Here is a 15,391-nt window from a genome sequence, read left to right as displayed (position 1 = left end):
TATATGTATCGACCCCCTTTTTTAAATTAGATGTTTCGGAAGCGGGATGAACTCCTAGCACCAGCTCGCATGCGAGCAATTCAAGAGGAATTGGCGGCATTCTTTCTTGACCACGTGATCCCTGAAGACGGAGAATTCTATGAGGACCCTGAGTCCGTATGATTATATTTGTAAGAGATAATTATTGTATATATGTAGCCGATAGTGTCGGATAGATATAAGTGAACTTGTTGTTCGACCAATCTCTCGGAGAAGGAGATGTGGTCGATATCACTTCTCTCTGTATGCATATATGTTCATGACGATCTTCTGTTTCCTTCGTTTGCTTACTAGCTAGCTAGCGTGTCTAGTCCTCTCTATACGTATGTATAGTACGTAGCGTCGACCAAGCACGGACATAAAAGAGGACACTTCTCTCTATTAATTATAGCTAGCTAACACAATATATGAAACACCTAAATTAACCCCCCAAACACCCCCCCCTTTAAAAAAAACAAAAACACCAACCACAGAAATGCTGACGCGTGGATGCCTATTGGTCCCGGTTGGTGCCACCAACCGGGACCAAAGGATCTTCTGCCTGGGCTCCGCGCACGGGCCACGTGGAGGCCTATCTGTCCCGATTCTGGATTGAACCGGGACTAAAGGGACAGGGCATTTGTACCGACCCTTTAGTCCTGATTCCAGAACCGGGACAAAAGGCCCTTACAAACTGGGACAACAGGCCCTTTTTCTACCCGTAACATGCCGCCCCATCAACTCGTACAGGCCCTGGATCCATGCTGTCTCCGCCGTGCCGCCGTCCCCGCCCTCCTGCGGCCACGTCACGATGTACTGCATCACGTACAGCACGCCGTTTCGGTGCGGGTACGGCGTCGCGGCGGCGGGATGTTGTTGCAGCTCTAGACTAGCTTTGGACGGAGGTAGAAGAAGAAAGGAGCAAAACACAAGTACACAAAGAACCCAGCCGCACGTACGGCTTACTTTTTCTTTGTTCCAACCCGTTGGCTCAGCTCATGCGGTTACAACGATCAGGGCCTTTTATACCCAGGCTAACAACCAGCGCCCATACGCCCACGACGTTGCTCCCACGAACGATCCGCTTGGCCCGTCAGCGCACTTGACGCGCCCATACGCGCACGACGCTGACTCCCCGCAACGGAACGCCCAGGTTCTCCACAGCTATTCGCCCGTTGCATACGCACACACGCACGCAACACCAACCGGAACACGGACGCGGCACGCACCGGCGACCCATCCAAACCTAAACACACACACGCCACGCTGCTGCGTCCCGCACGTCCTGCCCGTCCCGCACGTCACCGACGCGCCCGACGAGCTCGACAAGCCCGATGGCACCAATGCGTCCCGCCCGTCCCGCGCGCATCCGTTGCGCCCGACGAGCCCGACCACACACGCCGTGGCTTATTTCAACAGGGGACGCCGCTCATGAACCCGCCGTGGGGCTCCAGCAGGATGAACCCGGCGCCGGCCTTGGCGAACCAGGGGAAGATGTCCTCCCACGCCGCCTTGGGGATGGTGCGCCGGATGTAGTCCGACTTGCCCTTGTTGGACCTGTTGAGTAAATAGGCAATTTCTCGATTAAATTAATCCATGAGTAAATCACTAGCATGGCATTGACTAAGTTGATGACGTACTGACTCTGATCTAAACATGCACGTACTAAGCAAACAGTAGACAAATCTACACATACTGCTAGTACTGCTAATATGAAAATAATCAGGAGCGGGATAAACGAGTTATACCCTCCAGTAGGCCACGCAGAGGCCGCGGCTTTGGTGGCAGCAGCGGCGTCCTCGGCGACCTTCTTGTCGGCTTCAGCTTTCTCGGCGGCGGCACGGTCGGCGTCGGTGGACATGGTGATGACGAAGGCGACGCGGACGTAGAGGAAGTAGACGACCGGAAGCGAGCAGTCGCGTAATCGCTGCCCAAAAACCTATTCGCCCCTCACCCCGTACAAGAACCAGAAGGGCGTGGTTTCGGAGACCTGCTCTCCCGTCGACCGTGTACGTGGCGGATGGGATGGAGTCACCGGCGGCAGCAGCAGCAAAGGAACGACGGTGGGCGTGCGCGTGAGCAGATGTGATCTGTTCGTGGCGGCTAGGGTTAGGAGACACCGCATACTTATAGGCGCAGCCGCGTGGAGAGACGTGGGCTCGACCCACGTCCGAGTCCGTGACAGCCCACGATCCGACGTCTCAGATCGTGGCCCAGCTGTCAGAAAACTCTCTGTTAGTGACTGGCAAAAATAAGCGCGTAGGTGTGAGCTCGGCTCGGCTCAATCCCGCAACCCGCGGCGCGTCGTGACGAGGCGTGGCGTGGCGAGGTGGGCGGCGGAGGAGGAGTGCGCGAGGGCCTCTTCTCTTCTCAAGCTCCAATAGCATGTAGAAGAGAAACCCTTATAAACCACTCCAACTCTCCTTCCACTTTCGGGGTGGGACTAAACTTCCCACCACACCTAGTGCCATATAACCCACATGGGCCCTTAGAGATTTTTCAGAAATTGCAATATGGGCCTAGAGCCCATCTCAGATTTCAGCAATCCCCCACCAGATCTCGAGGGCCCATTGTGTCCTCTGTTCCAATTGCTGTTTCGATATACCAGTGTTTCAGTAAAGACCTGTTAAGGTTGAACTTCACCTAGAACAAGTGGCTACACTCCTTCACAACTGAACAATGGACTATGCCTTGAATTGTCAGTTTGGCGTAAAGAAGTTTCACTACATGTCTTACTAGTACTAGGCTGCCGAAGGCTGACCCCTCGGGTGGAGCATATAAGTCACACTCCTGGCCTATTCATGAGCTTACTAGAGATCACCCCAATCTCATAGACTGTGACCAGCAGTCGGGCTCATATAGGTGTGTTCCTCCAAAGATCGCTCTGTAGGATAGCATCTTGATTTTATAAGCTTTGGAACACATTGAGACCGTAGTCATCCTACCATACAGTATCGAGAGTATTGCATCTCCAACGGAGTGGATTAGTATAGTTACTCTCCTGAGTTCACCACTGGCTTGTTTTCCCAGGTCCTAGTTCACGGGATCTCCGATCATATAGGTTGGGTTACCACCGTGGCAACTCATGTGGGTCTCATACCCATCTCCCTCGATGCATTATCTATCACAACACGTGATAGCCCTTTTGTAAAGGGATCTGCCAGATTCTTAGCCGTATGGACATAGTCCAACGCTATCACTCCGGAGTTTCTTAATTTTCTGACAGCTTTTAATCTCATTCTTATGTGTTTGGTGGACTTCATGTTGTCCTTTGAACTCTTCACCTTGGTGATGACAGTCTGATTGTCACAGTTCATAAGGATAGCCGGAACCGGTTTATCAACCAATGGCAAGTCCATCAAAAGATCTCGAAGCCATCTCGCTTCAACACCAGATGTGTCTAATGCCGTTAATTCTGCTTCCATTGTCGATCTCGTTAAGATCGTTTGCTTGCAAGACTTCCAGGAAACAGCGCCACCTCCAAGAGTAAACATATACCCAGTTGTGGCCTTCATCTCATCAGCATCAGAGATCCAATTCACATCACTATACCCTTCAAGTACCGACGGGTATCCGGTATAGTGAAGTCCATAGTTCATAGTACCTTTCAGATAGCGCATAACTCTCTCAACAGCATGCCAATGTACATCACCCGGTTTGGAAACAAACCGGCTCAGTTTGCTCACAGCAAACGCGATGTCAGGCCTCGTTGCGCTCGCTAGGTACATCAGTGAACCAATGATTTGAGAGTATCTCAATTGATCTTTAGCCATGCCTTTGGACTTTCGAATCAATACGCTAGGATCATATGGTGTTTGAGATGGTGTGCAGTCCGAATATCCAAAACGACTCAACACCTTCTCAACGTAATGGGATTGCAGAAGTGTGATCCCACTCTCATTATCTCTCAGTAGCTTGATGTTCAAGATAACATCAGCCACACCAAGGTCTTTCATCTCAAAGTTCTGAGATAGAAACGATTTGACCTCCTCAATGACTTTGAGGTTTGTTCCGAATATCGGTATGTCATCAACATACAAGCACAGTATAACTCCTTCGCCCCCACCATGGCGATAGTATACACATTTGTCAGCCTCATTAACAACGAAACCAACAGATGTCAGAGTTGTATTAAACTTATCATGCCATTGCTTAGGTGCTTGTTTCAGGCCATATAAAGATTTTATCAACCTACACACCTTTCTTTCCTAACCATCTATCACAAAGCCATCAGGCTGTTGCATGTAGATTTCCTCCTTTAGCTCTCCATTTAGAAAAGCCGTCTTAACATCCATCTGATGGACGAGAAGACCATGTGAGGCCGCCAACGAGAGTAATACTCGAATGGTGGTCAGTCTAGCCACAGGTGAATAAGTATCAAAGAAATCTTCCTCTTCTTGCTGGTCATAGCCCTTGGCCACAAGCCTAGCCTTGTACTTTTCAATCGTACCATCGGGCCTAAGCTTCTTTTTGAACACCCACTTACATCCCAGTGGTTTGCAACCATAGGGACGGTCAGTGATCTCCCATGTCCCGTTAGCCATGATGGAATCCATCTCGCTACGGACCGCATCCTTCCAGTAGTCAGCTTCTGGAGAGGCATACGCTTCTGAAATAGAAGTGGGAGTATCATCCACGAGGTACACGAAGAAATCATCACCAAAGGTCTTTGCAGTCCTTTGTCTCTTGCCCCTACCAAGGGTTTCCTCGTCATCCTCCTCGGGATTTTCATCATGTGTTTGTTCATAATATTCCATAGGGATGGCAGGTTCAGGAGTCTCCTCAGATTCCTGTCTAGAAGTGCTTTGCATACCTCTCATAGGAAAAATATCCTCAAAGAATGTAGCATCCTTAGACTCCATAATTGTACCGATCTTCTGGTCAGGTACCTCCGATCACGCTAAGAACTGCTCCGAGAAACACAACGGTAGCCTCCTTGAACGCCTTCTCCTGTTCAGGAGCAATCGTTCCCGTGGAGACACCGGTGACCCAGAACACGTTCATAGCCGTGAGCCATAACGTGGTCTTAGTCTGCCAACGCTTGAAGTATGTACCGGTAAACTTATCCGGTTTCAGTGCAGCGGCAAAGCCACATGCCGAGAAATTCCTACACATAATAGGTTTTTGGATTGTTGAGTAAATAGGCAATTTCTCGATTAAATTAATCCATGAGTAAATCACTAGCATGGCATTGACTAAGTTGATGACGTACTGACTCTGATCTAAACATGCACGTACTAAGCAAACAGTAGACAAATCTACACATACTGCTAGTACTGCTAATATGAAAATAATCAGGAGCGGGATAAACGAGTTATACCCTCCAGTAGGCCACGCAGAGGCCGCGGCTTTGGTGGCAGCAGCGGCGTCCTCGGCGACCTTCTTGTCGGCTTCAGCTTTCTCGGCGGCGGCACGGTCGGCGTCGGTGGACATGGTGATGACGAAGGCGACGCGGACGTAGAGGAAGTAGACGATCGGAAGCGAGCAGTCGCGTAATCGCTGCCCAAAAACCTATTCGCCCCTCACCCCGTACAGGAACCAGAAGGGCGTGGTTTCGGAGACCTGCTCTCCCGTCGACCGTGTACGTGGCGGACGGGATGGAGTCACCGGCGGCAGCAGCAGCAAAGGGACGACGGTGGGCGTGCGCGTGAGCAGATGTGATCTGTTCGTGGCGGCTAGGGTTAGGAGACACCGCATACTTATAGGCGCAGCCGCGTGGAGAGACGTGGGCTCGACCCACGTCCGAGTCCGTGACAGCACACGATCCGACGTCTCAGATCGTGGCCCAGCTGTCAGAAAACTCTCCGTTAGTGACTGGCAAAAATAAGCGCGTAGGTGTGAGCTCGGCTCGGCTCAATCCCGCAACCCGCGGCGCGTCGTGACGAGGCGAGGCGTGGCGTGGCGAGGCGGGCGGCGGAGGAGGAGTGCACGAGGGCCTCTTCTCTTCTCAAGCTCCAATAGCATGTAGAAGAGAAACCCTTATAAACCACTCCAACTCTCCTTCCACTTCCGGGGTGGGACTAAACTTCCCACCACACCTAGTGCCATATAACCCACATGGGCCCTTAGAGATTTTTCAGAAATTGCAATATGGGCCTAGAGCCCATCTCAGATTTCAGCAATCCCCCACCAGATCTCGAGGGCCCATTGTGTCCTCTGTTCGAATTGCTGTTTCGATATACCAGTGTTTCAGTAAAGACCTGTTAAGGTTGAACTTCACCTAGAACAAGTGGCTACACTCCTTCACAACTGAACAATGGACTATGCCTTGAATTGTCAGTTTGGCGTAAAGAAGTTTCACTACATGTCTTACTAGTACTAGGCTGCCGAAGGCTGACCCCTCGGGAGGAGCATATAAGTCACACTCCTGGCCTATTCATGAGCTTACTAGAGATCACCCCAATCTCATAGACTGTGACCAGCAGTCGGGCTCATATAGGTGTGTTCCTCCAAAGATCGCTCTGTAGGATAGCATCTTGCTTTTATAAGCTTTGGAACACATTGAGACCGTAGTCATCCTACCATACAGTATCGAGAGTATTGCATCTCCAACGGAGTGGGTTAGTATAGTTACTCTCCTCAGTTCACCACTGGCTTGTTTTCCCAGGTCCTAGTTCACGGGATCTCCGATCATATAGGTTGGGTTACCACCATGGCAACTCATGTGGGTCTCATACCCATCTCCCTCGATGCATTATCTATCACAACACGTGATAGCCCTTTTGTAAAGGGATCTGCCAGATTCTTAGCTGTATGGACATAGTCCAGCGCTATCACTCCGGAGTTTCTTAATTTTCTGACAACTTTTAATCTCATTCTTATGTGTTTGGTGGACTTCATGTTGTCCTTTGAACTCTTCACCTTGGTGATGACAGTCTGATTGTCACAGTTCATTAGGATAGCCGGAACCGGTTTATCAACCAATGGCAAGTCCATCAAAAGATCTCGAAGCCATCTCGCTTCAACACCAGATGTGTCTAATGCCGTTAATTCTGCTTCCATTGTCGATCTCGTTAAGATCGTTTGCTTGCAAGACTTCCAGGAAACAGCGCCACCTCCAAGAGTAAACATATACCCAGTTGTGGCCTTCATCTCATCAGCATCAGAGATCCAATTCGCATCACTATACCCTTCAAGTACCGACGGGTATCCGGTATAGTGAAGTCCATAGTTCATAGTACCTTTCAGATAGCGCATAACTCTCTCAACAGCATGCCAATGTACATCACCCGGTTTGGAAACAAACCGGCTCAGTTTGCTCATAGCAAACGCGATGTCAGGCCTCGTTGCGCTTGCTAGGTACATCAGTGAACCAATGATTTGAGAGTATCTCAATTGATCTTTAGCAATGCCTTTGGACTTTCGAATCAATACGCTAGGATCATATGGTGTTTGAGATGGTGTGCAGTCCGAATATCCAAAACGACTCAACACCTTCTCAACGTAATGGGATTGCAGAAGTGTGATCCCACCCTCATTATCTCTCAGTAGCTTGATGTTCAAGATAACATCAGCCACACCAAGGTCTTTCATCTCAAAGTTCTGAGATAGAAACGATTTGACCTCCTCAATGACTTTGAGGTTTGTTCCGAATATCAGTATGTCATCAACATACAAGCACAGTATAACTCCTTCGCCCCCACCATGGCGATAGTATACACATTTGTCAGCCTCATTAACAACGAAACCAACAGATGTCAAAGTTGTATTAAACTTATCATGCCATTGCTTAGGTGCTTGTTTCAGGCCATATAAAGATTTTATCAACCTACACACCTTTCTTTCCTGACCATCTATCACAAAGCCATCAGGCTGTTGCATGTAGATTTCCTCCTTTAGCTCTCCATTTAGAAAAGCCGTCTTAACATCCATCTGATGGACGAGAAGACCATGTGAGGCCGCCAACGAGAGTAATACTCGAATGGTGGTCAGTCTAGCCACAGGTGAATAAGTATCAAAGAAATCTTCCTCTTCTTGCTGATCATAGCCCTTGGCCACAAGCCTAGCCTTGTACTTTTCAATCGTACCATCGGGCCTAAGCTTCTTTTTGAACACCCACTTACATCCCAGTGGTTTGCAACCATAGGGACGGTCGGTGATCTCCCATGTCCCATTAGCCATGATGGAATCCATCTCGCTACGGACCGCATCCTTCCAGTAGTCAGCTTCTGGAGAGGCATACGCTTCTGAAATAGAAGTGGGAGTATCATCCACGAGGTACACGAAGAAATCATCACCAAAGGTCTTTGCAGTCCTTTGTCTCTTGCCCCTACCAAGGGTTTCCTCGTCATCCTCCTCGGGATTTTCATCATGTGTTTGTTCATAATATTCCATAGGGATGGCAGGTTCAGGAGTCTCCTCAGATTCCTGTCTAGAAGTGCTTTGCATATCTCTCATAGGAAAAATATCCTCAAAGAATGTAGCATCCTTAGACTCCATAATTGTACCGATCTTCTGGTCAGGTACCTCAGATTTCACTACTAGAAATCTATAGCCAACGCTGTTCTTAGCGTAGCCCAAATTAATGCAGTCCACGGTCTTATGTCCAAACTTACGCTTTTTGGGGATCGGCACGTTGACTTTCGCCAAACAGCCCCAAGTGCGCAAGTACGAGAGTGTCGTCCTTCTCTTTGCCCATTTCTCATAGGGAGTAATCTCACTATCCTTTGTCGGAACTTTATTCAGGACATGACATGCCGTCAATATAGCCTCCCCCCACCATGCCTTGGATAAACCCGATGTATCTAACATGGCGTTAACCAAATCAGTTAGAGTACGGTTTTTCCCCTCGGCAACCCCGTTTGACTGGGGTGAATAGGGAGGCGTCCTCTCATGAATAATGCCGTGTTCCGCACAGAAGGAATCAAACTCACTCGAGAAGTACTCTCCACCACGATCTGACCGGACTCGTTTAATTTTCTTTTCAAGTTGATTTTCAACTTCTGCCTTATAGATTTTAAAGTAGTGTAGAGCCTCATCTTTAGTATTTAACAGATACACATAGCAATATCTAGTGGAATCATCTATCAATGTCATGAAGTATCTCTTTCCACCTTTAGTCAACACACCATTCATCTCACAAAGATCAGAATGTATGAGTTCTAATGGTGCCAGGTGTCTCTCCTCCACGTTCTTATGAGGCTTGCGAGGTTGCTTAGCTTGCACACATGAAAGGCACTTAGAACCTTTGGCTAAAGTGAAACTCGGGATTAAATCCAACTTGGCTAGCCGCGTCATAACACCAAAACTAATGTGACAAAGACGTGAATGCCAAACTTCAGATTCATTAACATTCGAATGAATATGGTTCACGACTTTATTATAAAAATCTGCGAGGGAAAGGCGGAACATCCCTCCGCTCTCATAACCTTTTCCAACAAAGAGTCCATATTTTGTAACAACTAATTTATTAGACTCGAAAACCAACTTAAACCCTTCTCTACATAGAAGGGAGCCACTAACGAGGTTCTTCTTGATGGCAGGGACATGCTGCACGTTCTTCAGCTGCACGATCCTTCCCGAAGTAAACTTCAGATCGACCGTGCCAACACCATGAACAGAAGCACTCGCGCCATTCCCCATCAATACGGACCCGTGACCTGTGACCTGGTAAGAAGTGAACAATGAAATGTCAGCACACACATGAACACCTGCACCTGTGTCCACCCACCAATCGTTGGGTTGAAACACTGAAAAAACAGTAAATAAATTACCGTACCCAGATGCACCATTCTCATTGTTGCCCACAATCATGTTGACAGACTTGGAGTCCTGTCCTGACTTCTTGTACTTGTTTGGGCACTTGTTGGCCCAATGTTCAACCGAACCACAAGTAAAGCAGCCCTCGTCCTTCTTGTTCTTCTTGAAGGTCTTCTTACCCTTCTTCTTAAAGTCGGTATTGTGTTGGACACCGTTCTTTCCATTGGGCTTGTGGGAGTTGAAGTTCTTCTGGTTCACCATGTTGGCAACAGAAGTCCCTTCGGCCCCTTTTCCGTGCGAGTCTTTTGCCCTCGAATTCTGCTCAACACTCAGATGGCCAATGACATCCTTCACAGAGAATTCACGCCTCTGATGTTTCAGAGTGGTGGCAAAGTTCCTCCAGGAATTAGGGAGCTTAGCGATTATGCAGCCCGCGACAAACTTGCCCGGTAACTCGCACTTGAGAAGCTCAAATTCCTTAACAATGCATATTATCTCATGAGCCTGCTCCAATACAGGACGGTTTTCAACCATCTTGTAATCGTGGAACTGCTCTATAATATACATCTCGCTCCCTGCATCGGCGGCCCCGAATTTAGATTCGAGCGCCTCCCACAAGTCCTTGGCGACATGCACATGTAAATATGCGTCGACCAGTTTATCTCCGATCACGCTAAGAACTGCTCCGAGAAACACAACGGTAGCCTCCTTGAACGCCTTCTCCTGTTCAGGAGCAATCATTCCCGTGGAGACACCGGTGACCCAGAACACGTTTATAGCCGTGAGCCATAACGTGGTCTTAGTCTGCCAACGCTTGAAGTATGTACCGGTAAACTTATCCGGTTTCAGTGCAGCGGCAAAGCCACTTGCCGAGAAATTCCTACACATAATAGGTTTTTGGATTGTTGAGTAAATAGGCAATTTCTCGATTAAATTAATCCATGAGTAAATCACTAGCATGGCATTGACTAAGTTGATGACGTACTGACTCTGATCTAAACATGCACGTACTAAGCAAACAGTAGACAAATCTACCAGAAGGGCGTGGTTTCGGAGACCTGAGGCGAGGCGGGGCGGGCGGCGGAGGAGGAGTGCGCGAGGGCCTCTTCTCTTCTCAAGCTCCAATAGCATGTAGAAGAGAAACCCTTATAAATCACTCCAACTCTCCTTCCACTTCCGGGGTGGGACTAAACTTCCCACCACACCTAGTGCCATATAACCCACATGGGTCCTTAGAGATTTTTCAGAAATTGCAATATGGGCCTAAAGCCCATCTCAGATTTCAGCAGGACCTGCTCAGCCCGGTGGTCCTGTTCAGGAGCGCCTCCTCCAGCGTGCCGTTCCTGCCGAAGCTCAGGAACGGCGTGGCCGCCGACTGCGCCCAGCTCATCGGCTGGCAGTCGGCGCTCGTCATGCCCAGCTCCGGGAACTGGTCGTCCATCATGGCCACCAGCGAGCCGCACCCGCCGAGGTACAGGGCCTGGAACATGGCCTGCCGCCCTCGCACGATCGCCCTTAGGGTGATGTCGCTGGGTAGACACGGCGCCACGTCCTGCCATCTGGTGAGGACGTCCACGGCGCCCTGCTACACCGTCTTGGCGATGTTGAACGCCACCACCGTCGACGGGACCTGCACGAGCTGGACCTTCCACGAGAGCACGATGCCGAAGTTGCCGCCGCCGCCGCCGCCCTGTCCAGGAGCTCGCCGTCGGCGTTGACCAGCGTGGCGTCGAGCACCTTGTCGCTGGAGAGGCCGTGCTTGCGCATCATCATGCCGACGCCGCCGCCGCTCAAGTGGCCGCCCACGCCGATGGTCGGGCACTCGCCGGCCGGGAACGCGAGCCGGGAGTCGTTCTTGGCGATGGCGTAGTAGAGCTCCCCGATGGTGGCGCCCGAGTCGACCCAGGCCGTGGACTGGAGCCGGTTGACGCGCACGGCCCGGAGGTTGGCGCCGAGGTCGACCACCGCGAACGCCTCGGAAGAAGGCCGCGCCGAACGGTAGGACAGGCCCTCGTAGTCGTGCCCGCCGCTGCGCACGCGTAGGCGCACGCCCTGGCCGCGGCCGCAGAGCACGGCGGCCTGGACGTGGGAGGCGTCTCGGGGCGTGACGATGCAGAGCGGCCTCGCCGTGGCGTTGGTGAAGAACTTGCCGTTCCTGATGGAGGAGACCAGCACGTCGGTGAAGCTGCTGGAGGTCTGCGTGTACACCAGCTCGCTGGGTACAGTCTTGGCGTACAGCTCGCTGGCAGCTGCGTATTTGGATTAAGAAGATGGGCGAGGATGCCAAAAAAGTGTTCACAATGCCAAAAAAACCAAAAAGAAAACAAAAAAGAGACTCCGCCGACGATCAAAAGCCACCACCAGCTCCGTACGGCTACGCTGAACGCTCCTTGTGTTTTTTAAAAAAATGGGCGCGTTCATCTCGCGCCAAATCCAGCAGACGGTAATGATCGCCAGCGATTGAGCACGTTTTCTGCACACTGGCTTGTTAGACAGACCACCAATCCAGTCAGCAATGGAGGCCGACGCGTCCCACTCCCCCGGATCGAAGCCAGCGATCACAAAGCTGCCCGCCGCAAGCGGCAGCTGATTGGACAGGACCAAGTGCACTCGATCATGAGATGCACAGAGAGCAAAAGTTGCAATTCCGCCATTGCCGCGCCAAGAGTCTCTCGGCGGGGAGAACGCGGCGCTGCACCAACAAAGGCGACAACCAGGCCGAGAGACTCAAACAACGTTGCCGCAGCACAAACAACGTTGATCCGATCCCAGCATAGGCGTGTAGTGTGCATACTTTTGGATTTTCTGCTCTAAAAGTAGCTATTCGCCCTCTGCCCAAGCGTTAAAAATATACTCCAGATACAATAACAAAATATTACTCCCACTGTAAAATAAATGTAAAACGTTTTATGTCACTGAAGTAGTGACCTAAAATGTCTTACATTTGTTTACAGAGCGAGTATTATGCTATTTCATGTTCATAACTAATTTTATTTTTCTATGCTATAATTGCATTTGTTATTGATTATGAAATTCAGAGAAAAACTCAATTACATGTGTGAAAAACATAAACATCAAATGGGTCCATAGTCATATATCTAGGACTAGCTCATGTATTTATGATGATCTTGTTAATCTTATCATGACCATTGTTAAAGTAACAACGATGTCCACAATAATGAGTACACATTGGTGTTGGGTAGACCCAAAATTGCTATGATATCACATCATTATTATATCGCCGATATTTTTTCATATAATATATAACACTTTAGCTACACGTAAGTCGTATGAAAATTGAATTTGGGCCAGTCGATTTTATGTCCGTGCTCTCTTTTTTCTGTTGTGTGGTGTGTCTTGTTTTGGGCTGAAATGTTTTGATTGACCTGTATTTTGGGTCAGTCCATCTGACTCCTCAGTCCTCCTCTCTCTCGCTCTATTTTTCTATTTTCTGTTTCTATGTGTTTTTCTTTTGGTCTTTTGCTTTTCTTTATTAGTTGATTTTTGGTTTTCTTTTTGTGGATATTTTTTGGATCTTGGGTGAGTGTAAATGTACACCTAAATACTATACAATATATGTGAAAACTGCACTATTATATGACCATTCTTTGCATAAAAAGTAGTGCAATTAAAGTGCAAAGTTGTGTGATGTTTTTTGTTTCATTTTTCGTGTGATGCTTATTTATTACATGTTATAAAATATGCAATTTGTGTGTAAATTTTCTCATTAATTGGTTTATTTTAAATTTTGTTTTCTCCTTTTAAAGGTAATACCAGTGCCACTAATTCGTTCATCCTTTAATTTTTTTTCATTTTGTTTTTCTTCTCAAGAGTAATATCATTGCCATTAATTCATTATTCCTTAGAAAATAACTTCATTTTCTAGTTCTTAAAGTTATGTGCTATTATTTTTTAAAGTTTTTTTGTATTATTTTCTTCCTTTTAAAGGGTAATACCAATGTATAATTCATAGAAAATTTCAATTGCCTGATTTTGCTTTAGTATACATTTTATTTTCTTTCTTCCTTAGTGGTAATACCAATCCGACCAATTCATTCTTCCTTATGGAACTTCTTATTTGCAAAACTCCCACCATTATTGTGACGCCCCCGATTCAATCGTACACTAATCATACACACAAATGCGTACGATCAAGATCAGGGACTCACGTGAAGATATCACAACACAACTCTACAAATAAAATAAGTCATGCAAGCATCATATTACAAGCCAGGGGCCTCGAGGGCTCGAATACAAGAGCTCGATCATAGACGAGTCAGCGGAAGCAACAATATCTGAGTACAGATATAAGTTAAACAAGTTTGCCTTAAGAAGGCTAGCACAAACTGGGATACAGATCGAAAGAGGCGCAAACCTTCTGCCTGGGATCCTCCTAACTACTCCTGGTCGCCGTCAGCGGGCTGCACGTAGTAGTTGGCTCCTCCCGAGTGGTAGTAGTCATCGTCGACGGTGGCGTCTGGCTTCTGGGCTCCAACGTCTGGTTGCGACAACCAGGTAGAAGGGAAAGGGGGAAAAGAGGGAGAAAGCAACCGTGAGTACTCATCCAAAGTACTCGCAAGCAAGGAGCTACACTACATATGCATGGGTAAATGTGTAAAGGGCCATATCGGTGGACTGAACTGCAGAATGCCAGAATAAGAGGGGGATAGCTAATCCTGTGGAAGACTATGCTTCTGGTAACCTCCATCTTGCAGCAGGAGAAGAGAGTAGGTGGTAAGTTCACCAAGTATCATCGCATAGCATAATCCTAACCGATGATCCTCTCCTCGTTGCCCTGTGAGAGAGCGATCACCGGTTGTATCTGGCACTTGGAAGGATGTGTTTTATTAAGTATCCGATTCTAGTTGTCATAAGGTCAAGGTACAACTCCAAGTCGTCCTGTTACCGAAGATCACAGCTATTCAAATAGATTAACTTCCCTGAAGGGGTGCACCACATAACCCAACACGCTCGATCCCATTTGGCCGGACACACTTTTCTGGGTCATGCCCGGCCTCAGAAGATCAACACGTCGCAGCCCTACCTAGGCACAACAGAGAGGTTAGCACGCCGGTCTAAACCCTATGGCGCAGGGGTCTGGGCCCATCGCCCATTGCACACCTGCACGTTGCGAGGGTGGCCGGAAGCAGAACTAACCCCCTTAATACAAGAGCAGGCTTACGTTCCAATCCGGCGCGCGCCACTCAGTCATTGACGTCACGAAGGCTTCGGCTGATACCACGACGTCGAGTGCCCATAACTGTCCCCGCGTAGATGGTTAGTGCGTATAGGCTAGTAGCCAGACTCAGATCAAATGCCAAGATCTCGTTAAGCGTGTTAAGTATCCGCGAACGCCGAACAGGGCCAGGCCCACCTCTCTCCTAGGTGGTCTCAACCTGCCCTGTCGCTCCGCCACAAAGATCCACTCGCGGGTACTCCTACGAGCCGACCCGTCTTTGGTCACCACATGTACCATGTATAAAGTATATAGTATATACCGTGATCACCTCCCGAGTGATCACGGCCCGATAGTATAGCATGGCAGACGGATAAGAATAAAGGGCCACTGATGATAAACTAGCATCCTATACTAAGCATTTGGATTGCAGGTAAAGGTAACAATAGTAGTAGCAAGGACAGGCTATGCATTAGGATAGGATTAACGGAAAGCAGT

At 48.7% G+C, this 15,391-nt stretch overlaps 1 pseudogene; it reads right to left on the bottom strand.

The window, feature by feature from the left end:
- The window catches only part of LOC123101811 (berberine bridge enzyme-like Cyn d 4), a 17,042-nt pseudogene extending 4,671 nt beyond the window's left edge, over positions 1 to 12,371 (bottom strand).
- Positions 12,372 to 15,391: the final 3,020 nt, after the last annotated feature.

This window comes from Triticum aestivum, chromosome 5A (assembly GCF_018294505.1).
Source record: "Triticum aestivum cultivar Chinese Spring chromosome 5A, IWGSC CS RefSeq v2.1, whole genome shotgun sequence".
Taxonomy (NCBI): Eukaryota; Viridiplantae; Streptophyta; class Magnoliopsida; order Poales; family Poaceae; genus Triticum; species Triticum aestivum.
This window is presented reverse-complemented; position numbering and strand designations above follow the sequence as displayed.